This window comes from Protopterus annectens, chromosome 9.part0 (genome assembly GCF_019279795.1).
Source record: "Protopterus annectens isolate FY-2018-M chromosome 9.part0, PAN1.0, whole genome shotgun sequence".
Lineage (NCBI taxonomy): Eukaryota > Metazoa > Chordata > Ceratodontiformes > Protopteridae > Protopterus > Protopterus annectens.
In genome coordinates this window covers 865,210,364-865,235,363 of record NC_056743.1, presented here as the reverse complement: position 1 = coordinate 865,235,363, position 25,000 = coordinate 865,210,364, and the positions used below count along the sequence as shown (strand labels likewise).

At 38.1% G+C, this 25,000-nt stretch overlaps 1 protein-coding gene across 1 annotated transcript in view; it reads left to right on the top strand.

Moving 5' to 3' along the window:
• LOC122811618 (glycoprotein-N-acetylgalactosamine 3-beta-galactosyltransferase 1-B-like) overlaps positions 1 to 25,000 on the top strand; it is a 267,147-nt gene that overhangs the window by 149,661 nt on the left and 92,486 nt on the right. The gene's annotated exons all lie outside the window — the stretch shown is intronic.

The window sequence follows — 25,000 nt, the reverse complement described above, 5'->3', positions numbered from 1 at the left end:
CAAAGTATACAGCAAACTAATTTGTACTTGTAGGATTTGCATTGTTCATTTCCTTGTTACTGCCATGCAAACATGTTTCACTGCCCCGTTCTTTTGCCATTCCATACCACCTTCCTTCAAACCCATAATCCACAGCAAATAAAACTGGTGTGCACATCCTCTGTATTGTGATGTTTATGGTTCCCTTTCATGAAAAGCACTAACATTATTAGATATGCCTGCGTGTTGTTTATGTACTTCCATATTTTATACCTGACGATTAATTCTTTGATTCTTCTTCTTAAAAGGGCACATACATTTAATTTCCTTTGTTTGGTTTGGCTTGGGCTTATTCTTCACAGAGAGCAGTTCTTTAATGTTTGAGTAGGTTTAGAACTAATCACACACTTAATCATGTAAGTATGCATGTTTCAGTAGGACAGATTAACCTTACTTTTTATTGCAGCTGTATTTTCATTCTGAAAACTGTTACTGTGTAGGTAATCTTAAATGATGAGATGCATGCATTTCTAGTAATAGTAACTGCATTTCGGATTGCTTGTTTTCATTAATTTGAGTAGCTTTTTTATTTATCAATTAATACACAAAAAATATTTTAAACTGATTCTAACTTTTTTGCAGCACACAATGAAATATTAACATGCAGCATTTTTGTTCTTGTCTTAGTAAAACTACTTCAGTGCAGTATTGGTTGTTGTGTCTGGAAGTTTGGCACTTATGTACAGACATACATAGCACAGCTGTTTGTTGGTGTAACAGCCATTGTGTGCTAATAGAATATTTAAATATAAAACTTAATGAATAGTAAAGCTGAAAACATATTCTGTTTCTTTTCTGCACATCATCTCAATTTACATATGGTTTCCATGCCAGAATTACTTGCCAGCTCTAGAACAAGAATTTGTGATGCATAAAAGGATGAAGAAACTTTTATTTATACATTTTAATTTGCCTCTTGAACAATATAAGGTTTCTAACTTTTGTTATTGCACCTTATGGGTACAGCAGGAAGAGGAGGAGACTAAAACTGCTGACAAAGTGCAGTGTGTGATGCTGGCTCATACAGTGACAACAGAGTTGCTTCTCAGGCACATCTGTCTCCTTCCCAGTGAAATTCTTGTACCATTATGTAGTGCTGAGTATTAATTCTTGTACCATTATGTAGTGCTGAGTATTACACAATGGTGATGCTATGGTATGGATGTGATAGCAACGCAGTCAGGAGAATATATATCTCTATCAGGCTTTCTTTAAGATGACTTCTGGGTCCTGTTGCATAGTTATAGTTTGTAAAGCTGCATTTAAAATCAAATTCAGTTATCTATGTTCATGGTTTTATTATGACTGTGCACTTGTGGCAAATGCACAACCGTTTGTACGGAAGTCAGTTTATGTAAAACATCCTTCCACGTTTGGAAAGAAGCAGATATAGGAGAAGGTAAAATGGACCATGCAGGTTAACAAGATAGAAGTATTTTTTGTACTGATCAAAATGGCAGACTAGGTGGCTGTGTGAATAAAATGTCATATGACTGTGCATAATTAAAAAAATAATAGGAAATATTTATTTTATAGCACAATTTATACATTATAAATTTGCGGCAGAAGCAACACATTTTTTAAGAAACCTACAGCACAATTTCCAAGCCTCAATTTTTCTGAACGTCTACAAGGCAATAATTATGAAATTAAAAGTAAACTAAAATTAAAGGTTTGAATTTGTACACATTTATGCTCAATGAATTGGTGTGCATTTGAAAATAGTGCTTATTTATTAAGGGATTAATTGGTATTCAGAAATCTTGTATGTAATAGCCATAACCATGAAACCAAAAGTCACAGTATCAAGCGATTTTTGTAGCCGGGTAAACTGTTGATGTTAACTTTGATAATGACTGCATATAGAAGTTTACAAATTAGTGATCAACTTCCATGAGTGCACAGAGAGAAGTTTTGGGACATAACACATGGTGCTCATAAAATTGTTTGTTTGCATGTGTGTGAATGTGAATTTATCTGTTCGCGCAACATGAAGAAAAACAAAAAAGGAAAATTGGTGCTTAACAGCAAAGTAGACTTTTATCAGTTATGCAAGTCTTTGCCTATAAAGGGAATAATAGTGTTATGCGGAAGCATTTTTAGTAAATTAGGTCTGTTAAGTTAAAATAATGAGAACTGCTGTAGAGCAAGTTTAGACATGAGAGCTTGTGTGTCTGTTTGTGGAAACCGATGGTTATTCTGAAACTGGTGTTTGATCACCTCCCTTAATATGTCAGGAAACTGTCAAAGGAAAAAACTTCAAAGACCAATTCACGTTAGGTTCAAGCAAGGCACCCTTTATTACTTGCAGCAAGGAGACAAAGAATGTAGGCATAAGGTTTGTCTAAATGATTGACTAGTAGGTTATACTTGTACAGTTCTCTTCCTGTCACATAAAAAATGTTACATTCTATTGCTGACGTAGTTAGACACAGTTTTCTGTATGTTCTACAGAAAATATTGTTAGACTTATTGCTGACCAAGTTAAAATATCTGTCATTCTGCAAAAACATTTTGAGAAAAACAACCTGGCCTTGGGTTTATGTCAGTCCATTTCAGCATTTCAGTTCTTCTATTATACTGTTCTAACACATGTTTTCAAAAATGGTGCTATCCTCCTTGGCTACTGCTGTTAAAAATCTTTAGGACACTTCTCCTTGTTTCTTCTTTAAAAGAACTTTTATTAAAATGATTTAAAACAAAAAAACAAAATAAAAGCTGCAGATCTGAAGAAGGTTGATAAACCAAAAGCGCTCATCTCTCTTTTTTGCGTTACAATGCTAACTTTCAAATGGTTAGGTTGTAGCTTTTATTTTGTTTTTTGTTTTAAATCATTTTAATAGAAGTTCTTTTAAAGAAGAAACAAGGAGAAGCGTCTTAAAGATTTTTAACAGCAGTAGCCAAGGAGGAAAGCACCATTCTTTGAAAACATATTTGCAGCATCTCTTGGGTTTTCCGTAAGCGTTTGCTCACTTCTCTCTCTACTACTGTTCTAATACATGTGTTACATTTTACCTAGATTCAAGGTACATTTCTAGCTTCAGTACAAGTAATGCTGACTATGGTTTAAACTTTCAAGCATCTATTGTTTTCTTTATCAATGGCTTCCAGCAGCTGCATGTTTTCTCATGGCATAAGCAGAAATCAATATCCCCTTTGTTAATTTTCATGACAGTAGCAGAAATTAATTACTTCTTATTTGCTGACATTAGCAGAAAATAGAATGCTTCTTAAGTTTCTAATGGCTGTGCAGATTCATGCAGTGTGAACAGAATAAATGTATTAACCCTTTTAAATCTCGAATGCACTAAATGCACTAAGCATGCATATTACTATTACATATTTTTCTAACATTTCCCCCCTTTTAATACTTTTATTCTACTTTCAAGATAAGCATAACCAGTTTTTCTTCCCCTAACCTCTTCCTACTCAAGATTTGCAGTTAAGAGAGTCATTCAGTTTAAACTTATGAAAGCATTTTCAGATTTTTAACAATTCAAGTTCAGCACCTTGGTATAAGGTTTCTGAAACTGACATGTCTATAAAGTCTTCAGCCTTTTCATGCAGGGGATGCAGCAGCACACACATACCACCAGTAGGATCATTCCTACACAGATGGCAATCAGGATGCTCATCAGGATACTGCCCCACCCCCCAAACAATCTCTGGAAAAGTCCGTCAGTGGATTTGGTCCTGGTTTGGTCAAGGCTGACACCTGCTGAATTACCTCAAGACGATTGTCTATCTTGTGTTTGTGGTCAGGAATATACGAACAGCACTCCTCCTGGATTAAAGTGCACGCACCTCCTCTCGCAGCTAGGGTGAAGTAGAGAGCCATGCAATTTTGAAGCACCACTGTTCTCATGGCAGTCAGTTCATCAGTCACCAATTCTAGGGACGAAAAGGTTGCATTGCTCATTATTTCGAGAAGCTTAGACAATTTTCTCAGTTCCCGGATTGATTTTGTTGCTCCATATGCTGGCAGTACACCTGCCCATGAGATAACAGTATCACTCAAGTCCATATGTGACGGTCCATTTTTCCCTAAGCCCACAGCATGATGGCTTTTCCAGCCCACATTGATTTGCCCTACTGGATTGACAGGCTTCTTGATTTCTCGTCGGACATTCCGAATTTTCTCTTGAGGTAAAACTGCTGTGTGTTGTATGGCCGGAACCAGGTACCCCAAATAACTGCTGGACCAATTCTCAGGTAACCACTTGTATGCTTTCCTACCACATACAAAATAACAAGTCTTCTACTTTGGTAGTAACTTTACTATGTCCTGGCTCTGGATGAAACATTTTTTTGTCTATCATAGATGGTTGTTTATAAAGGTCAGCATTGTGTTTTACTTCATCAGTTGTCCTATGCATCAGTTCAACAAATGAATTATAGCTCGTGTTGCAATAGGACCCTGTGTTATCAGGTTTATTGTAGCATCTATAGGGAACAGTCACATTGCAATTGCTCCAACCCACCTGAATTGTATCATTTTTGTAAAAACACACAGTCCCCTTCTGTCGAACAGATAAGTGCAATGCTACTTTATCTTGTGATGTGACATCTGATGTATCATAGACTAAGTTTTCCCGCTCCTAGGGGGACTGAAGTTAACAATAACCCCCCATATGCTGTTGGCAAAGCTGTGCAAATCCAGCAATTCGAAACATTGAAGGTCTCAGCATACACATTTGATTGCCTGGTAAGTGTTGAAGTTTGGGTGCCACTCTGCGTACAACTCTGCACACTTGTTCAGTCCAGTTTGTGTGGCTAAGAAAAAGAATGGTCACAACAAAAAAATTGTCACTAGTACAGTCAACAGGATGGTTATGCAATACTTCTGAGGAAACGGTTGTTCTGCATTCCTGTTTTCTCCGAATCTTCCGAATAGGTGCATTTGGATCTTACTGGATTCTGTCATCTTTATTTCAGACACGTGTTCTTACTCTCTGCCCTAATAGGACCTTCAGCACCAATGGTTTCTTCACTTGGTTTGAGACAGATCAGTCCTATTGATCTAACCCCACTTTGTAGCCAGTCTTTGTACTTAGGGCCCCGATGGAGAGGTAAGATTTTTGTCCAGTTCAAAGTTCTTAACAAGTTTGCAGTGCGTCAGGTGGATCCACGAAGCTTGCTCTATCTTGACTGCAGTGGGTGTCGAAAGAAGCACCTGGTAGGGACCTTGCCATCTTGGCGATGACCAATTCTTCTTCTTGATAACTTTTATCCACACCAGTCCCCGGGTGTCACTACTGCCACTTCTGATGTCTCTGTTTGCTTTCTATCTGAAACAGAATTTGACTGCAACAGATGTTTAGAATTCATGACTTTCTTTATATATTCAGCTAGTGTAAAATCAGCTTCCTGGTCTGATGACATGAGAAGTTTCCACTGGGGTGTATAGTAAGCCCTTCCAAATAACTTTTCTAAAGGAGTCCTTCCTTTTGCTGTAGGGACAGTTCTCATGCTCAACAGTGCCAGGGACAAACAGTATAACCATTTTTTTCCTGTTTCAGCTATTAATTTTCTCAATTTGTTTTTTAATATACCATTATGCCTTTCAACTAGCCCTGCAGATTGTGGATGGTATGCACAATGATTTTTTAAAGAAATACCAAAATGCTTGCTTAACTGCTGTATGGTTTGATTTACAAAGTGTGTACCATTGTCACTGTAGATCCTTTCCAGAATACCAAACCTAGGAATGATTTCCTTGACAAGTACTTTTGCCACTGTAGCTGCATCTGGATTTTTTGTTGGAAAGGCTTCCACCCATCTGGAAAACATATCTACAATGACAAGATAATACTTCTTAATTCTATGAAATCCATACAGATAGTGTGAAACGGATATGGTGGTGTAGGGAAACTCCCTTGCTTGGGCTTTAATGCCCCTTGTGCATTATGTTTGTTACAAATCTGACACATCAAACAAAATTTTTTAGAGTAGTTTGTAAATATGTACGTTGTGAACACCTGGTTCACCAGCTGTACCATCCCCCCTGTTGAGACATGGCACTGCCCATGGCTCAACAAAGCTGCATATCTAAACAAATTAGATGGTAGTATCAGTTTCCCTTCTGTAGAGATGTACATCCCCTTTTCGAGAATTGCTTCTCGTTTTACCCATCGTTGTTTTTCAGCTTGCATAGTGAGTGTCTGCATTGTTTTTAACATATCTAAATCTAAAATCTCAGAGGGTTGTAATTCCTCATTTAAAAGAAATACTTCTGTGGCTGCTTGTTTTGCAACTGTATCAGCTCTCGCATTACCTTTTGAAATCCTATTTTGTTGCTTGGTGTGAGCTGTGCATTTACAAATGGCTACTTTCTGAGATAACTGAATAGATTCTAAAAGATCAAAAATAAACTATGCATGATTGATAGGTTTGCCAGTAGATGTTATCATTCCCCGTTTTTTCCACTGTTGCACAAAAACATGTACACTAGAAAAAACGTACTGGCTGTCAGTAAAAATGTTTACGCATTTACCCTTTGCTAAGGTACATGCCTTTGTCAAGGCAATCAATTCTGCTGCCTATGCAGATAAGGTGTGTGGTAAAGGTTTGCTTCTATAATCTCAGTGTCAGAAACTACTGCATATCCTACTAGGTTCTGTCCTGCAGGACCCCTTTTGCACAAGCCATCCACATAGTATGTCACCTTGGCATCATCCAAGGGGACATCCGTGAGATCTTTTCTAGGTAGTGTCTTTTGCTCAATTACCTGCAGGCAGCGGTGCTGTGTGCCGTCTGCAGGGGTCGGGAGCAAAGTAGAAGGATTCAAAGTTGTGCATTGCTCAATTGTCATATGAGGTTGGCTTAACAATGTAGTCATACAGGAAAGATGCCTAGCAGGGGAAAGATATGCCACCTTTTCTTGTAGTAAAATAATCGCGACTGCATGAGGTACTCTCAAAGTGAGAGGGTGGAACAAGACTACTGAGGCTGAAGCCTGTACTGCCATTGCAGCTGCAACTACTGCTTGTACACAGTGGGGTAAGGATCATGCCACTGGGTCTAGTTGTGATGAATAGTAAGCAATGGGGCATTGCTTATCCCCATGCTGCTGTGTTAATACTGATGTCATGTAACCCTGCTTACAATCTACAGTTTGGAAAAAACGTTTATGGTAGTTTGGCAATCCCAGAACTAATGAGGACGCTATTAACTGCTTTAGTTTGCAGAAAGCAGATTCTGCTTCTGGTGTCCATTGTAACAAATCTTGTGCTGCCATAGGCTTCTTATATATAAGGTCAGTTAGTGGTGCAGATTCCAAAGCATAGTTTGCAATCCAGCTCCAGCAAAAATTAGTTGTACCCAGGAAGGACATCATTTCCTTCTTGGTAGTGGGTTTTGTTGCTTGCAAAATTGCTATTTTTCTGTCCTCATCTAATGTTCTACCTTCCTTGGATATTACATATCCCAGGTATTTAACTTGTTTTTTCCAAAGCTGCAGTTTACTTTTATTTACCTTATGTCCTTCAGCGGCTAAGAATTGTAGAAGTGCTATGGTATCTTCTCTACAATCCTGCTGGGTGGGGGCTGCCAGCAAGATGTCATCAACATAAAGTAAAATATGACTGCCTCTTGGTGGGGTGAATCCCGCCAAGTTACTTGCCATTTCTTGTGAGAATATTGTTGGACTTTTCACAATATCCCTGTGGTAGTTGCGTATATGTATACCTTTTCCCCTGAAATGTGAATGCAAACCAATACTGGCTATCAGGGTGTATTGGTACTGAAAAGAATGCATTGCTGATGTCTTCCATGGAAAAATACTTCTGCTGAGGTTTTAAATCATTCAACAGGGTGTGTGGGTCTGGCACTGTGGGTGCCCTTGGTATTACTGCATCATTTACAGCTTGTAAATCTTGGACCATACGCCATTCTCCACTTTCTTTTTTGACTGGAAACAAGGGTGTGTTGCATGGTGAAACGGGAGATTCTATTAGTATCCCTCCTTTACATAAGGCTGCTATAATAGGCTTTATCCCTGCCTCTGCATCTTTTCTCAAGGGATACTGTCTTTTTTTTGTGGTCTAAATGCTGACTTTGGCGTGATAGTAACTGGTCCCGCTGTACGAATGAGTACTACATCTGATTTTCCTGTTGACCAGAGAGTCTCTGGTATATTTTGTAAGGCATTTTCTTCCTCCTTTAATAGGAGTATCAATCAGCTGTCCTTGCTAGACTGCAAGTGCACAGCTGGGTTGGTCTGAGTTATCCAATTCAACTTCTGTATTTGTATTCCCTGTTCTGACAGTTCTAGTTCTGTCTGTTTCTCCCATCTCGTGACTTTTTCTCCTAGGGCTGCCCATTCTATATTTCTGTTTTTGGTTAAGCTAACATGTGGTAATCGATTGGATTTATAAAGTGCAAAGAACCCCTGGGGCAATGAACAGCTGGCTACACTGTTCCCTTCTGTGTCCCAGTATAGGTTACGCAATATCAGTCTGTTTCCATGATTCTTAAACAATTCTTGGTCATATTCCTTATCAGGTCCTGGTGTGTTACAGTAATACAGGGTACAATGCAACAGGTGTTGCTTATCAATGTCAAGGGAGGGGAACTTGCTGACAGCTACATTCATTAACTCTTCGGTTACAGTCCCTGGACCAGTCGTAACCAAGTCCTGGCTGTACCAATAAAACATTTCACCCTCCGATTGCACTGCAAAGGTATCAATTTGTCGCTGTGCTTCCATACCCTGCATGGTTGGGGCTACTGCTATACCAAATAGATGCATGAGGTCTCTGCCCAAGAGGTTTACTGGGCATTTTGCAGAAACAACAATTTTGCTTTTTTGTGTCCATCCTGAAACTGGATCCGTTATTGCAATGTCATGGGAGAGTGGCTCCCGATACAGCTGTCAATTAGCTGCTTTAACCAGTATGTAGTCAGGTGTCTGTGTTTTCTGGTAGTTTGGAGGGATGTATCAGGGTTCGTGATGCCCCTAAGTCACACAAGCATTTGACTTCCCTCCCTTCTACCAAGAGTGTAACTTCTGGTTTTGTGTCTGCTAAATAGAGCTCCAAGCTCAATAAAGCTAGGTCTAATATTTCATCTTCTTCATTGTCACTAACTTCCTGCACTTCCTCTACTCTCTCTATCACATTCTCATTTGTCCTTTCTTCGCTAGCCCCTTCTAGTGATTCCTGACTACCATATGGTCCTCACCCTCCTTGTCTTCCATTCTTGCCTTCTTGTTTTTCTTGCAATCCCTTGCCAAATGTCCCTTTTTACCGCATTTAAAACCTTCTCCCCTTTTCTTTCGCCCTTCAAAGTCCTCTGATCATTGATCAGATTGTTTCCCTGTGCATTTTACTTGCCCTTTTTCCCCCGGACTGTACTACGTAAACTTCTGCTTCATCTTCTACAGAAAATACTTGAGCTTTCTTTTTCTTTTTGCTATTAAAATGCCTTTCGGCATGCCTAGCATATTCAAGTAATGATTGTAATCTGCTTGTACGATCTACCATGTGCTTTGTAATAGAACTGCTTATAGGTGCAATACTGCCCTTTAAAAATGCATTCTTTAACTGCTGTTCATATGGGGAATCTTGTGTTTGATCTTCAGGAACCTGCATTCCACAGTGGTTATTAAAACGCTCTAATAGTCTGGCATAATACCGGTCAATAGTTTCACCTTGTTGGCTGCATTGATTAATACAAATCCAGTCTGCCCTAGGTTTCCATTTTTCAGAGATGCGGTCTGTAAGACCTTTTACTCTGGTATCTACTTATTCTGCACTGCTATGTGGGAGGGGTCCTTGTGCAGCGTCACGGGGATTCCAGTTCCCACTAATCCTATACCAATCTGGCCCTACAATCTGTCTAACTACTTTTTCTATTTCTTCTCCGTTTAGGTTATAACTCAGCCTCATTCCTTGTAAATCTTCTGAGAATTTTCTAAAATTAACCTTTGGATGGGGAATTCCCTCAGTGGCTTTCCGGATGTCTTCCAGAGTCCAAGGTCTATGCACTAAAATAGTTTGGTCCTGATTGTCCTGACCTGCCTGAGGGTTGGGTACTCCTATAAGTGGACATATTCCTTCTTCACTTATAGATCGTGAATTCTTAACCATTTGCCATAACTCAATGCCTTCATTTGCGTTACCTGCCTTTGTTTGAGACTTGGTCTCGATGGTATCTCTAATAAAACGGTTTTATTTTCATAATGCCTCTTTATTCGGTGACCACAGGATATCATGGGGGTGGAGCAACCTGTTCACTTGCTTCATATTCCGGTAAGGGAGGCGGAGGTGCTGATGCTATTACTAAATTATTATCCTCCTTATCTAAAAACATTGCTTTTGAATTCTTGTTCTTTTGTTCCCTATGGTTTACTTCCTCAATCCACCTGTGTGCCTGAAGAATTCCTAATTTACATTGCTTTTTTACCCGACCTTTGGAATCTGTTTTGAGCTGTCAAGTTTGATAAGTGAGGATTTTTCTAATTTTCCGACAAATTCGTATTTATTAACCCATTTTGAATAATATTTAATATTGTCGGCACGCTGCGATTGCATGTATTTTGCGTCTTCTGTTAAAAGCGGATTTTGGGGTCTTTTTGTGCAAATATTACCCATTTTGTTCTACCCTTTGATTGTTACGTAACTTAATTTTTTAACGTGGTACCATGGATTTTGTTAGTCTCTTCAGAATGACTGCCTACTTATTCTGTTTCTCCTGATCTATGACAAGACAGTAATCTTTTTTGTCCCTGACTTGTAAGAAAAATACAGTCTAACAAAAACAATACATATCTAGTCCCTGATCTAAAACAAAAAAAAGTAGATTCACCTTACCTGAGCCCACGTGATTGATCACCAATTCGCGGAGACCCGTCCTTCAGTTGCAGATCAGAAAGTGGCTGGCCTCTTTTGAATGACAATTCAGTCGGAGTGCTTTTCAGATAAGAACCGATTTGGTTTCTTCCCCGTACGGTTTCAACCACCTGGCCCATCTGATTCGATGTGAAGAGAGGATCTGTCAAAGAAAAAAACTTCAAAGACCAATTCACATTAGGTTCAAGCAAGGCACCCTTATTACTTGCAGCAAGGAGACAAAGCATGTAGGCACAAGGTTTGTCTAAATGATTAATGACTAGTAGATTATACTTATACAGTTCTCTTCCTGTCGCATAGAAAATGTTACATTCTATTGCCGACGTAGTTAGACACAGCTTTCTGTATGTTCTACAGAAAATATTGTTAGACTTATTGCTGACCAAGTTAAAATATCTGTCATTCTGCAAAAACATCTTGAGAAAAACAAACTGGCCTTGGGTTTATGTCAGTCCATTTCAGCATTTCAATTCTTCTATTGTACTGTTCTAATACATGTGTTACATTTTACCTAGATTCAAGGTACATTTCTAGCTTCAGTACAAGTAATGCTGACTACGGTTTAAACTTTCAAGCATCTATTGTTTTCTTTATCAATGGCTTCTAGCAGCTGCATGTTTTCTCATGGCATAAGCAGAAATCAATATCCCTTTGTTAATTTTCATGACATTAGCAGAAATGAATTACTCCTCTTGTTAAGTTTCTAATGGCTGTGCAGATTCATGCAGTGTGAACAGAATAAATGTATTAACCTTTTTAAATCTCAAATGCAATAAATGCACTAAGCATGCATATTACTATTACACATTTTTCTAACAGAAACCAAGGAGCGAAATTGCTTTCGTAAGTTCTTGGGGCTGTTTAAAAAAGTGAAATCAATGTTTAAAGTAAAATATAGTTATCTTATTTGTTTACATTTTGTTTGCTGAGAAAGTCCAGCTGGGCCAGAAGCCCCTTTTCAGTGGAGGCTCGGGGAGAAAAGCTAGTCCTATGCAAATTAATAGTTAACAGTAATAGTAGCAATTGACGTAAGGTAAAAAAGATAATGTATCCAATGCAGCAATTATTATATGGACAGAAATATGACCATTTGGTTGCAGTAATAGCTGCAAGTAACAAAGTAAAAAGCAAATATGTCCAGTATAGCAGTTAATATATTGTAGCAAAAAGTAGATAAAGGTCATAGGGTCTATATTATACCATCGAACGCTTAAAAAAAGTGAACAATGATTAATCGACCCCATGTAAGCGAAAGCTTACAATGTTGAAACCTCAAGACAGTGATTTATTTCCAAGTGGAAAAAAACAAAAACTTTAAAACATTACATAAAGTGGCGGGGGGGGGGGCTTTGACTCCCTCATCCCCTGATGTGGGGGCTTTGCCCCCCCCTACTTAAATATAACAACTCTGAGATTTCACTACAGTGCACAAAATGGCAAAGTAATGGAAGCAGCCAAACTAATTATTTCCCAGGGGAAGAATTTGCTTAAAAGCCGCTTTGCTATTTTGCCTTTTCGCTGTTTTATGTTCAATCAAGAAGCATTTGACAGAATGCAGCTACGATCACGTAATAGGAACCCAGGTCATATAGGTGGTAGGTGGAGAAAGGCTTTGAGTACTGAGGCAGTAAGCATCAAAACCGTATTCAGTGTTGGATAATTTCTGAACAAATACACAATCACATTTTTGTATCTAAGGCAGTATCTATCAAAAGCCAATAAAGGTCGTATGGGTAGTAGGTGGATATGGGCTTAAAGCAGTGTAAGGTAATAGACTGAATGGAGAATGAGAAACTTAATGGAGGATGAGTGCCACCATAATATGGTCTGCCTGGAGTTATGCCAGGAATTTGCTGGTTAGCTATTCCCTGAAGAGCAGTTTAAATTTGGATAAGTTAGTGGGATTTAGTATGTGTTGAGGGATGGAATTCCATGACTTCATCATTTTGTTGGAAAGCAGAGAATCCCCAAAGCTATTATTGGACTTGGTGACTTTTAGTAGAAGTTTGTCGGTTTGAGTAGGGGTGTACAAGGTTTTTGAGTGTAGGGAAATTATCTTGTTTGTAGAGGATGGAGTGGGCAGTAGTTAGTTCGTTGAATGATAGAACATTGGGTAGCTCCAGACACTTAAGTTGGTGAAGAGTAGTGTAGTGGTGTGATCTGTAAGGGTGGTTTGTTGCAACTGTTAATCAATTGAAAAAAGAAAGCAGATTTTATAGCATATCCTGTGGAAACATTTTTTTAAATGAGAATGGAAAGCAGTGGCACAGATAAAGTACATACAGTGCAATAAGTGTGTGTGTGTGTGTGTGTGTGTGTGTGTGTGTGTGTGTGTGTGTGTGTGTGTGTGTGTGTGTGTGTAAACCGATTCATTTGAAAGTGGTATTTGAACAAATATTTAAATATTTATTTAGGTGTGTCAGGAAAATAAAAAGCAAAAAGACAAACTTGTAGAACAAAACTCCACTTAACCAAAAAGGTAATGAAATGGCTACTTTAGCTGTCCACAATTACTCCACTTAACCAAAAAGGTAATGAAATGGCTACTTTAGCTGTCCACTATTACTCCACTTAACCAAAAAGGTAATGAAATGGCTACTTTAGCTGTCTCTATTTATTTAAAACAAAGTAAAGTAAGACTTGATGCTTGTATGCATAGGTTCATAGGTGTGTACTAGGCTAATGGCCCTGGAGCCTTTACAAGCCTAGCCAATAGGATTACCCTGGCATCGTGCTATCCAATCTTAGTTCCCAGTGCCTCTGTCGAGTAAAGCCACTGGAGTGATCCCTGGGGTGAATTTTCTATTTCCCATCTGCTTATCAAGATCTCTCTTGAAGAGGGCCAGTGAGGTGCTCTGCTTGACATGTATGGGAAGTCTATTCCAGAGCATGGGCAGTCTCTGGGTTATGAACCTGTCCCTCCAGCACATTCTGTTGATTGTGGTAATGAGGTTGAGGTCTCTGGAGCGTGTGGTGCAGAGGGATTGGGATTTCTTAGTTGTAGCATTTCTAACAGTGGGTCAGACATGGCTTTGTAAGTCGAGCAGAGATCGCCTCTAAGTAGGCGATGTGAAACTGAGAATAGCTGGGTCCATGTTGGACAAATGTTTAAGGCCTAGGATCCTCTTTGAGGTATTTTTGAGGCGTCTCTAGTTGTTGCAGGTGTTTAGTGAGGTACATGCCAAATGGAGCATCCAGGACTTAGAGTCCTGTTCAATTACCTGTGTGCTTAAATTGAAAAGTTTCGGTAGACAAATTGTTTAAAGTTCACTTTTGTATATGTATGTTTTTATGATTATATCTTTATATTTTTTATATTGTTAGTGTAACTGTTATTACATAGTTGTAAGTTTTTTTTCAATTAATATAAGTAATGTATTTAAATTCAAGTAGGGAGGTGTGGTTTTCACTTGTGATCATGTGATGTACAAGTGTATTTAAAAGCAATTTGATTTTCATTTTATGTTTGTCTGAAGAAGTTTTGTCATAGAACATAACAAAAGCACTTTGTTTTAAATAAATAGTGGACAGCTAAAGTTGCCATTTCATAACCTTTTTGGTTAAGTGAAATAAAAAGCAAAACTCATGATAGTAGGTACAGTTTTGAAGTGATAAATATGCAAGAAGTCAATGCTTCAGATGGCATTGAAAAAGATTCACAACTTATTTGGAAAAAGTAGCATATATTATAAAGCAAGTGACATACCAGAGTAAAACGGAAGTCTGCCATGGCTAAATGTAATGGACACCAGAATTTAGAAGCTGTTTATGTAATTTACAAGCATCATCATGGAGATAAGGTGTAGAAAGAACTGTAGAAGGAAGCATTTGAAGACATAATCCTTGATGACTGTAGAGTGCTTTAAATTTCACAAAAATCAAAGGAGACATGACTATTGTGCAATATTAAACATTTTGGGTTGAGTAGCCAAAAAATGCACAACGGTTGCACAATAGCTGAAGGAATTTCTACATACTAATACACGTGCTTGTGTGTGATATATGTTGTGAAAGCGCATAAACATTTAAACCCTTTAACAAGCTCTGTGCACAGAAGTTGCAAATTTGGATTTGGCAGCTAGCGATATTGTAGAACCACAGCAAAATGTGACCAAAACACTGATAGACTTTTTTTGAAAGAAAACAGGCATGTTTTTGGAGTAGCAGATTGTCACTTCATTAACTTTGTTTGACAAACAAAGGTTGTAGGATGACCCACAGTAAGTGAGAGCAAATGTAAATAGAAAAGAAGCATAAAGAAAGTGAATGACAAACACTGGGTGCAGGCTGGCTAGCATAAATCAAACTTTGAGTATGAAATGATGACTCTGGGAAGTGGGGTTTAGTCAAACAAAATGGAAGCAATAACAGGAAATTAACAAGATGAAATGTCTAGAAATGTATAGTATGAATTATTTAGATCACTTCAGAAATGGTAGGAGGAATGCTTAAGCTAGGAATGGAAATAGCATCTGAACTATCAATGATTTTCAGGAATAACTGTGGAAGATTGTTTTCTATATATACTGCCGGATTATTCAGCTTTATTACTAGAAATGTATACAGTGTTTGTCCTCTAAATAAAATAACTGTGTCTGTAACATAGGGTGGTGAAGCACATAAGTTAAAGATCTTTGGCTAGAGCACAAAAAGGTCAGTATTGCTCAACACCCCCCTTCACTTGAAGGCAGATGCCCCTGTCTATCTCGCTCTGGTATGCGCGTGAACTTTTGTGTTTCAAAAGCATGTTCTGCAAATGCACCATTAAGAGTTTATTTCTCCTTTCTGAGATCTTATGATTTTGTTTTTAATGCATGATTGTGCTTTATTTTATGTCTGCACGTATGTGTTGCAACGAGAATTGGTTATATCACCAAATAGTCACAGGTTGCAGATTACCTCCAGTCTGTAACTCTAACCTGAGCAATTTCAGTTTATATTCACCGGTCTACCTTTTAAGTAATATGTATTGCCTTTATCCTAATGCTGCATCATAATTGAAAAGAATCACCCGATTGACCCATATATCTAAAGAACAAATGAAGGCTCCATGATAAGAATTTGCTCTATTGTGATTCACTGTCAAGACCAAGATCACAAAAGAGTGAAATTACTTAAACATGAACATCATGTAAAGTAAAAAAAAATCTAAAAAAAATAAAGCATTTATGCAGGGGGTAATGCCCTCTGTACCTCCACACCCTCTACTACTTACAAATACCAACTCTAAGGTCTCAACACCTTGAAAAAACTTAAAATTCTCACACTACTGCAACCTTGATTTTTTTTTTTGTCTCAGAATGAGTATGAAGGAAGTTGAAAAAGTGGGGACATACCTTCAAGAGACAAAGACAATCATGCTGGTTGAAGAGCTTGCCTATTAGGTTGCCATGCAATTCATCATATAGAATTGGTGTCCTCCTTGGCATAAATTCTGAGATGGTACAGAGAGATCATTGCATTTGTTTCCAGATCACTCCCTAAAGCTGGGTAGGACTGCTCACACTGCACACACAAGCACGTACTCTGGTCTGTGCAATAAGAAAATGTCAATATTTGAACAGAAAACATGATTTAAGGTGATTTAGAACAGGGCAGGCAGTATCAATAATGACCACAGACTAACTGCAGTGCCAGCACCTGATTTTAGGGACATAGTATTATGACACTAAAGTCAATGCAATAAACCAACATACAAGTATCACTGGACAGCATTTGCTGCTATATGAAAACTGTCAAGAACCAACAATGACCGCTTCACTGACTGTATACTACGTGTTAGTTACTTCACAGCTGTGTATGATAAATATTCCTTCAGAAATGGACAACAGAAGGGGCCTACTGCAATTACAAGTGTGTAGGGATTTACTATAGAGAAATTGCTTGAAGGTGGCAATTGGCTATTCATTTAGGAAGGAAATGTATTACATTGCTTGCGATTAATAAGTTTGACCAAGTTACACTTCAGAAGGCTCCATGTAATATATGCAGGACATGTGAAAACGTTACAAATAATCCCTTGCTTGAAGCTTTATGTTGTACCCTGATATCCATAATTGGATTGAAGACTTGAGCAGATGTTAAACTAAATGTCAAATGGCCCAAAAAGTACCAGTGACTTCACTCCTGAACCCTCGGAAATGGGGAAACTGCATCCTGGCAACCTATTCATAATGATTTTTGTCAATCATTTTATGAGCAAATTATATTTTCAATCATAGTGAATTCCTAATAAGCCTGAAGTAATCCTTATGGAAGTGAGGATGTCCAACAGGACAATCTCACTGTAAAACACAATGCTTTTAAGGAGTGGAATACCAGAAAATATTGTTAATTACCACAGATCAGTTTTTGTCACAGGATTTCATTATATTTAGGAAATAGTTTAAACAATTTACATCTGCACCTCAGCTCCTAGATAGACACAAACAAATTGGCTGAAGAATGTATACATGTATTTAAAAAGGCTGTGAAAGTTCTAATCACTGATGGTAAGCACTGAAAGCACAACATGATTAACATTTTGTTTGCATCCCATAATATCATGCACACAACCAACAGTGCTGTGCCCACACTATTTCATTACTGAATTCATTGATATCAGATGTGAGTAGATGAGTAAGCAACTAGTAATTTCAATGTGTGATTGAAGGGCCACAACCTGTGTTGGCCAGCTTGTGCCAAGTTGTTTTAAGGGATGAGCGCCATATTTACACTGTCAATATGGGACAGTGCACACAAAGAAGACATGTAGACCACTTGATATATTGATTGACTAGATGATGTAGAAGCAATGAACATGTAGTTGATCTTGGATGAAATGTCATCTGAGCATAGCCGTAACACAGATGTTTTGACAAACCAATATCCAGTTTGAAACATCAAAGAAAACTAGTGCTGTACTTTAGCAGCAGTGTCAGACCAGACTTTCAACCATAAAAAGGGTGTGATTAAGACAATCCTGCAACTCAAGCAGCTGATGTTTCTCATCCCAAGAGAAACCTGAACTGAGAGGAATCCATGAACAAAGGCAAACAGCACATCTCTTCATTAACTTCTCCCATGGAAGAGACAGCCAACTAGGCTATTCAGAGAACGAATCTAAGCTTATTGGTGGCAGAAAAGTGTATTCCTAAACACCTATGAAAAAAATCTAAGAAGTTCAACTGTTGAGGGAGGAATAGTACACCACTGTATTTTTGGATAAAAATAGTTAATGCCAATGTAACCAAAAAGTAGGATCCTCTGTGATGCAGTCAGGTCTTGCACTTCAGACTGCAGCTTTGTGAAAGCACAACTCTGAAATCCAGAACTCTGGCTTCACCATTTACTCTAAACAAAGCAAAAGAAAAAGTTAAATTGTGCCTTCCGTGTAGGCTGCTTATGTAGGTGGGAGTGTTTTGTCCCCCTTTAGTTTAGTTTAATTTTCTAATTTCAAGGTCCCTATTCCTTCTGAGGTGGTTGCAAAGTGACCCTCAGAGTTACTTTACACTTTCTGATGTTTGTGCATATAATGTGCCTACTCACAAGTACGGCTTGCTCTTCATACGGATGTAATTGTGTAAAAGAGTCATGAAAAAAGCCATTCATAGAAGCCAGAATGTAAAGAGCAGCTAACGTCTCCTATAACTTGAGTGTGAAGAGAAGATTAATATCGAAAAACACTGCTGAGTTATGTGGCATTGCTACTGGCTGGCAATGTAAAGGAGTGAAAGCACTGCTGTTACACAGAATATGTTAACTTGGGCTTCAATGATGCTGGAATTTGAAAAGTAATCAGAAGTAATCTAACATACATTATGAGAATATTACTTCTGCTCATACTTGTGTTGCTATCCTGGACTTAAGTTTAAAAAGGAATAGATGTAGCATACGTTATAATTCATGTATGTACAAAAATGTATGCCAAAAAAAAGTAAAAGTGCATCGAGTAGTGAGTCTGATCTCTGTTAGTGTTTTGCTGTGAATGTGCAAATAAAGCAAATTCACAACAGTGTGCACGGCAAAAAGACATATACAGGCGGTTATTTTGGGGATGTGCTAAAGAAGCATGCTGTTGTATGTCTGACAACTTAATATGTTGGTGCATTCTCTTTGCTCTTTGTTTTTTAACACCTTTATCAAGTTATCACTCAAGACCTAGGCACACACAGGGTGGCACAATGGCACGGCAGATAGCATTTTACCTCACAGCAACAGGTTCTCTGATTTGATTATTGGCTGGGGTGCCTTCTGTTTGGAATCTGCATGTCCTCCCAGTGTTCACATGGATTTTCTCCTGGTGCTCCAATTTTGTGCCTCATTCCAAAGACATGCTGTCGGTGGATTGGATACTCTAAATCAGACATAGACGTGAGTGGTATGAAAAGACAGCAGTGGAAGGACTAGCCAGCTAGCCGTATGAACCCTTGGCTGTAGATGATTGTCAAGTGACATCCCAACCCCATGTGCAAAATCATGGGAAAAGGGGTTGAGAGAGGATGGATGGATGGACATAGCCACACACACACACTAATGGAAAAGAAAGCAAACTATATTAACATTTTTTTCATTTACATGCATTATGTATTACACATGCTTTCTACCTTTCTTTATAACTGTTATTCTGTTTAACGTTACATAAATTACTCATTTCCTCCATTCCCATGAATTTTTCTACCTCACAAACATTATTATACATGGATTGTTCCCACAGATTCCATTTATTTGTATGGAATTTGATCCTTCACATTTCTCCCTCGTCCAGTTCTTTTCTCTCTCTTATAATGTTCAAGTCTTTAAATACAGTTGATTTAGGTTTTGATATCCATTTACTAGGAATTTTTTATTTTTTTTGGCAACCAACATAATTAAGCTTAGTAAGGCCTTACTATGTATAGGGAATTTAGATCTTGTGTTCCAGCTCAAAAGAATCATTCCTTAGTTAAAGCCATTTGCTCCCCCAGTACACTGTAGAGAATTTTTAAAATCTGCCAATTCATTGCACTCCCTAAAAACATGTCCCCAGCTTCCTCTTTCTTCCCCATCACACGCCTAACATTTGCTATCTACTTGGGGAGAAATTATTTGAATTCTATCTGGGACATAAATACACTTGTGCAAACACTCTAAAACCTTCTGGACTTTGTTACATACTTGGGAGCCATTCAAATGTCCTCCCATTGTCCCATTGTAAATTGCTGTTCCAGTCTCTTTCCCCCTGTCTTTTCTAAGCCCCTCTGATTCTTATAGTTATTTCCTATTTTATATGCCCTACTAATTATCCCTTTTAAGGACAGCAGCTTCTGTTTTAGATTTGACTAAAAACTCAGAACAGGCCTTTCTATTAGGGGTCCCTATCCCTTTCTCTATGCCTGTACTATGATAATAGTTGCAAGGCAGTGTCTAACCTGCAATCCAAACTTTTTCTTGGTCACATCCCTTTCCATCTCCAGTTAACTGCTTTCAGTACTGAAAAGGTTCATCCATTAATAAATAATATACAGCTGTAAATTCCAAATGCAGACCGTCAAATATTCTGCTTGCAAGCACACTTTATTCAAGGTATCAATACTTGAAGTATTTCAACACACAGACTCTGCTGTATACTCAGATGCAATTACTTTTATAACTTAAATTTAGAAAAAAAATAAAAGATTACTTCATACAAAGTTCAAAGCTTTCTCAGCTTTTGATTACACATAAGCACTCTTTCAAGGCTGTAAGGAGTAACCAGATAAAACGTTATGCATCCGGGAGTGCTTTGCTTTTGACAGGTTAATGTGTTCCTAGCTTTCTGTCAAGGCTAAATGATTACAATAAACATTTGCCATATGTTTGCTAAGGTCTAATGAACTCTAACAAAGTTAAGCTGTTTTTTTTAGCTAATAAGTGAAATACATGTATGAAACGGTTGCAGTACTTTCATCTAGCTGTGCATAAAAATATAAGCATTAATAAACATAAAAAATAACTTATCCATATCAATACCTTGGTTCCTTTTCCACTTTACTTCAGTAAATTCCAGCCCTTATTGCCTATTTTCTGTATTGCTACTTGCAGCTATCTCCATCTCTTTGCTGGCTTACTTCTTGGAATACTAATTTCATGACTATAATCTTCAGTATGGTGGTTGTTGCTCTCCTTAAGGATCTGCATCCAAAATCCCAGTCTCTCATTATTTGAACTCCCCACTTCATCATTTCTTTGAATTATGACTTGCTTGTGTTTATGTATATGAAATTTAACTGTGTAGCGCTAAACTATCCCTTCAAATCCAAGTAATCCTAAACCACTTTGTTCTTTCGAGAGGATTGACTTATCCAACTTAAATCTTGCCCTCTTCTCTGCCCAGATACATTCCTTGAACTCTATTAATTATTGTCCACAGCTTCTCCTCTGGTTGATAAAATGTACATGATCTGTATATAAAACTAAAGGGACTGCTTGCATGTTATCATCCATATCCACAAACAACGCTTCCAGTTTCCCAGTGTTTGTATTATCTTTTGTTTAGTCTCTTCCAACATATCCTTAGCTGCAATAACAGAAGCTCTTCATTCTCCTAAATACTTAATTGTATCATCTCCCCATAAATAGAGGTACACATGGGTATTGCTAAACCAATTTGTGTGTATCTGGCTATAGCCTTTTAGTCTTCATTAATTTTATATGCTGAAAAGACTTGAAGCTGTCTCAAAATGTTTCCCAAGCACCAGGATGTCCTTTTCTGTATTTGTCAAGTGCAAAGTAATATCTGTAAACAAGACCAACATTTCTTGATTACTATACCAAGTATATCCTTAAATTTGTGAGCTGGTTTTGTTGTCAATGGCTCTAAATATAAAGCAAGTAACAGAAGGGAAAGAAGACACCACTGCCTGGTTCCACTGCTCAAACACAACTTGTAGGAAAGGAACCCCTCCCCACTTTAATTCTTGACTCCAATCCTTAATATATCTTCCTAATTAACCTTGTTATTGTGTAAGTGAATGCAAATGCTTCCATTGCCATACTCCTCTTGCTCATAAAGTTCTAACTTACTTTGCTGAATTCTTTCTCTGCATCCAGACCCACCAACATTCTGCTTCTCCCTGGATCATCATTATCCTGTTTGTCACCATATGTTTGCCTCCTCTCCCCAAAACCACACCCATCCATATATATCAATTCTGGCAAAAGGTTTCCATTCCTGTAGCTAGTATAGACATAACACTTTATAGTCATGATTTAAAACTGAAATGGGTCTATACAAAACTGGATTACCCTATTTGGGTAATAAACCCACCACAGTTTTCTTCCAAAATGCTGGTGCCCCCCCTTTAAATACTATTAGACAAAATCTTCTAGATCTTATCACTTTCTTTCTTCCTAACTTCCAAACGTCCACTGGAATGTCATAAATTCATGGAGATTTCCCTACCAAATGATTATACCAAACGTTTGTCTCCTCTTATCTAATTTGTTGAGCTTCATTTTCTTCAACCTTGACATACTTACATTTATAGATGTTCTCATCTGTGCTCTTTCTTGGTTTCTATACTCCCATGCTTTACACAAAGTAGAAGAAATTTTTTAAAATAACTAATACCTCTACTGGATCACTGGTTATAGACTCCTAAGTTTGGCAGCAAGCCTTTCTACTTTACCTAAGTCATTGTGCTAAAAGGTTTTGTGCTCCTGAGTTTTTATGAAAAACAAATAATTGCTTAACAGCAGTCTTTCTAACTTGTACATATTATCCAGATACCCCCTTATTTCCCTTTAGCACCTTGCAGCTGCTCCTCTCGTTCATAGGTAGGTACTAGGCTATTGGCCCTAGGAGCTGTACAAGCTTAGCCAAAAAGGTACCCTGGCTTTCGCCATCCAAGAAAATTATTTTCCTGTGCCCCTATCGAGCAGAACCACAGAAATGATCCCTAGGGTAAATTTCCTATTACCCATCCAATCATCAAGATTTTTCTTAGAGTGCTAATGAGGAGCTCTGTTTGACATAGGTAGTCTGTTCCAGAGTATGGGAAGTCTCTGGGACAGGAATCTATCCCTCCAGCATGTTCCTTTTATTGTGGTGACAAGGTTTAGGTCCCTAGAACGTGTAGCTTGGAGGGATTGGGATTTCTTTAAGTGGAGCATGTCCAACAGCTCTGGGTTTGACATAGCTTTGTATGTTAGGCAGAGATGCGACGGAGTAAAGCTGTAGTTTTTTGAGACTGTCTGTCTGCATAAGGCATCTGTTTGAGGCCAGTAATCCTCTTTCTAAGGTATTTTTGCGGCCTTTCCAGTTGTAGATGTCTTGTGAGGTACATACCAAAAGGGGCGTTGTACTCTATAATGGGTCTGATGAGTAGAGGGGAATAATGACCTCTTTTTTTCTGGATGAGAAACCTTTTGTGATGAGATGTGCCACGTAGAAGGATTTCCTGACCACTGTGGTGATGTGATTATCAAAGGAGAGACTACTGTCCACCTGTGTCCCAAGGTCTCTTATCACACTTTTAGTAGACTACCGCCTATGTGGTAGTTCATGGGTACAGAGTTTTTACCAAAGGGGATGACTGCACTTTTTGGCATCGAGCTTGAGACCATGTCTTTGACACCAGGCATCTGTCTCAGTGAGGCCCTTTTGTAGAATGTCCACATCGTTAGGAGTTTCAATTATGGCTCCTAGTTTACAGTCATCTGCGAATTTAGTTAGCCAAATACCTTCTGTGTTATCCTGTACTTCAGAGAAGTAGATACCAAACAGGAGAGGACCCAGGACTGAACCCTGTGGTACTCCACTTGTCACTGGTCTGAAGTCTGATTTGGAGTCTGCTGCTTTCGCAGTGTGGGTTCTGTCAATAAGCCAGTTGGCAACCCATCTTGTGACATAGGGATTTATACCTAGTTTAGTGAGTTTATTTATAATTCCAGAGTGGGGGATGGTGTTGAATGCCTTGGCGAAATCTAGATAGGCTGTGTGAACCACCTTACCCTCATCTATGGCTTTGGTGACTACTTCAAAGAAGTCTATCAGGTTTAGGAGACATGATCTGCCTTTTACAAACCCAAACTGTGTGGGGTCCAGAGTTTGGAGATCTCCAATGTCTTTGTTTGAGTTCCATGACGATACATTCCCTGGCCTTGCAGACTAGGCTTGTCAGGATAATGGGGCGGTAGTTCCCGGGGTCTGTTGTTCAATGAGATTCTCAGTATTCTGTAATACTTTATCCTTTGTCAGTCTGTCTAAACAATTCCTACTACTTCCTAACCATATCACTTTCACTTTTATATTTACCCTATTTTTTAAACTCTATTTTCATTTTATACCTCTTGCTACGATATCAGGGTGATAAAAAATGGTTGTTTATTTGGGGGGGGGGTTAGGGAGGCAGGCATTATTCCCAGATGTCATTAATGTATTCTTGTAAGCATTTATTTTCTCAGTTTTTGAGCTGTCATTTTGTCTTATTATACACTGCAGTCTGGCCCAGATTTTAACATATGCTTTGGAGTCTCTATGCAGGTTTTTCAATATTCCAGTAAACTGTTCTGGAAATGCAAACCCTTCTAAAAGTTGTAAACAAGTAGATCCAATGTACAGAATCAAAAGTTCTCTCAATATCTAAGCTAATTGGGGCCATTTTCTTGTTCATTCCTTTTACTAAATCTAAGGTACTTGTTATTCTTTTTATATAATCATACATTAATCTATTGGCTTTGAATCCTTTTGATATTTATTAATCTACTATATCTCAAACTTGTGGCAAAAATGGAAATAAATAGTTTATAAATCTACATGTAACAGTGAAATAGGTCTGTATGAGGAGACTAACTTATTTCCTTGTTTAAGCTAAGATGAAATTACAGAAAATTTCCAAGAGTTGAATTTATTTCGTCACTCTGAATTGTCCTGAAAACATCCCTCAGTAATCAAATAATATTTTCTCTTGTATGTGAATACAACTTTGAATTTCAGCATCAACAAGAAAGGCTATTGTGAAAAAAGCTGCTCAGGAGACTGCAGGAAGCTGAATATAATCTTATTATATTATTAGTTTAAATGATCCTTTTTTTTTTCTTATGGTTAATGCAATTTATGATGTGATGCAACAACTCTACTTCTCCAAGTTTTATTACATACAGCATTCAAC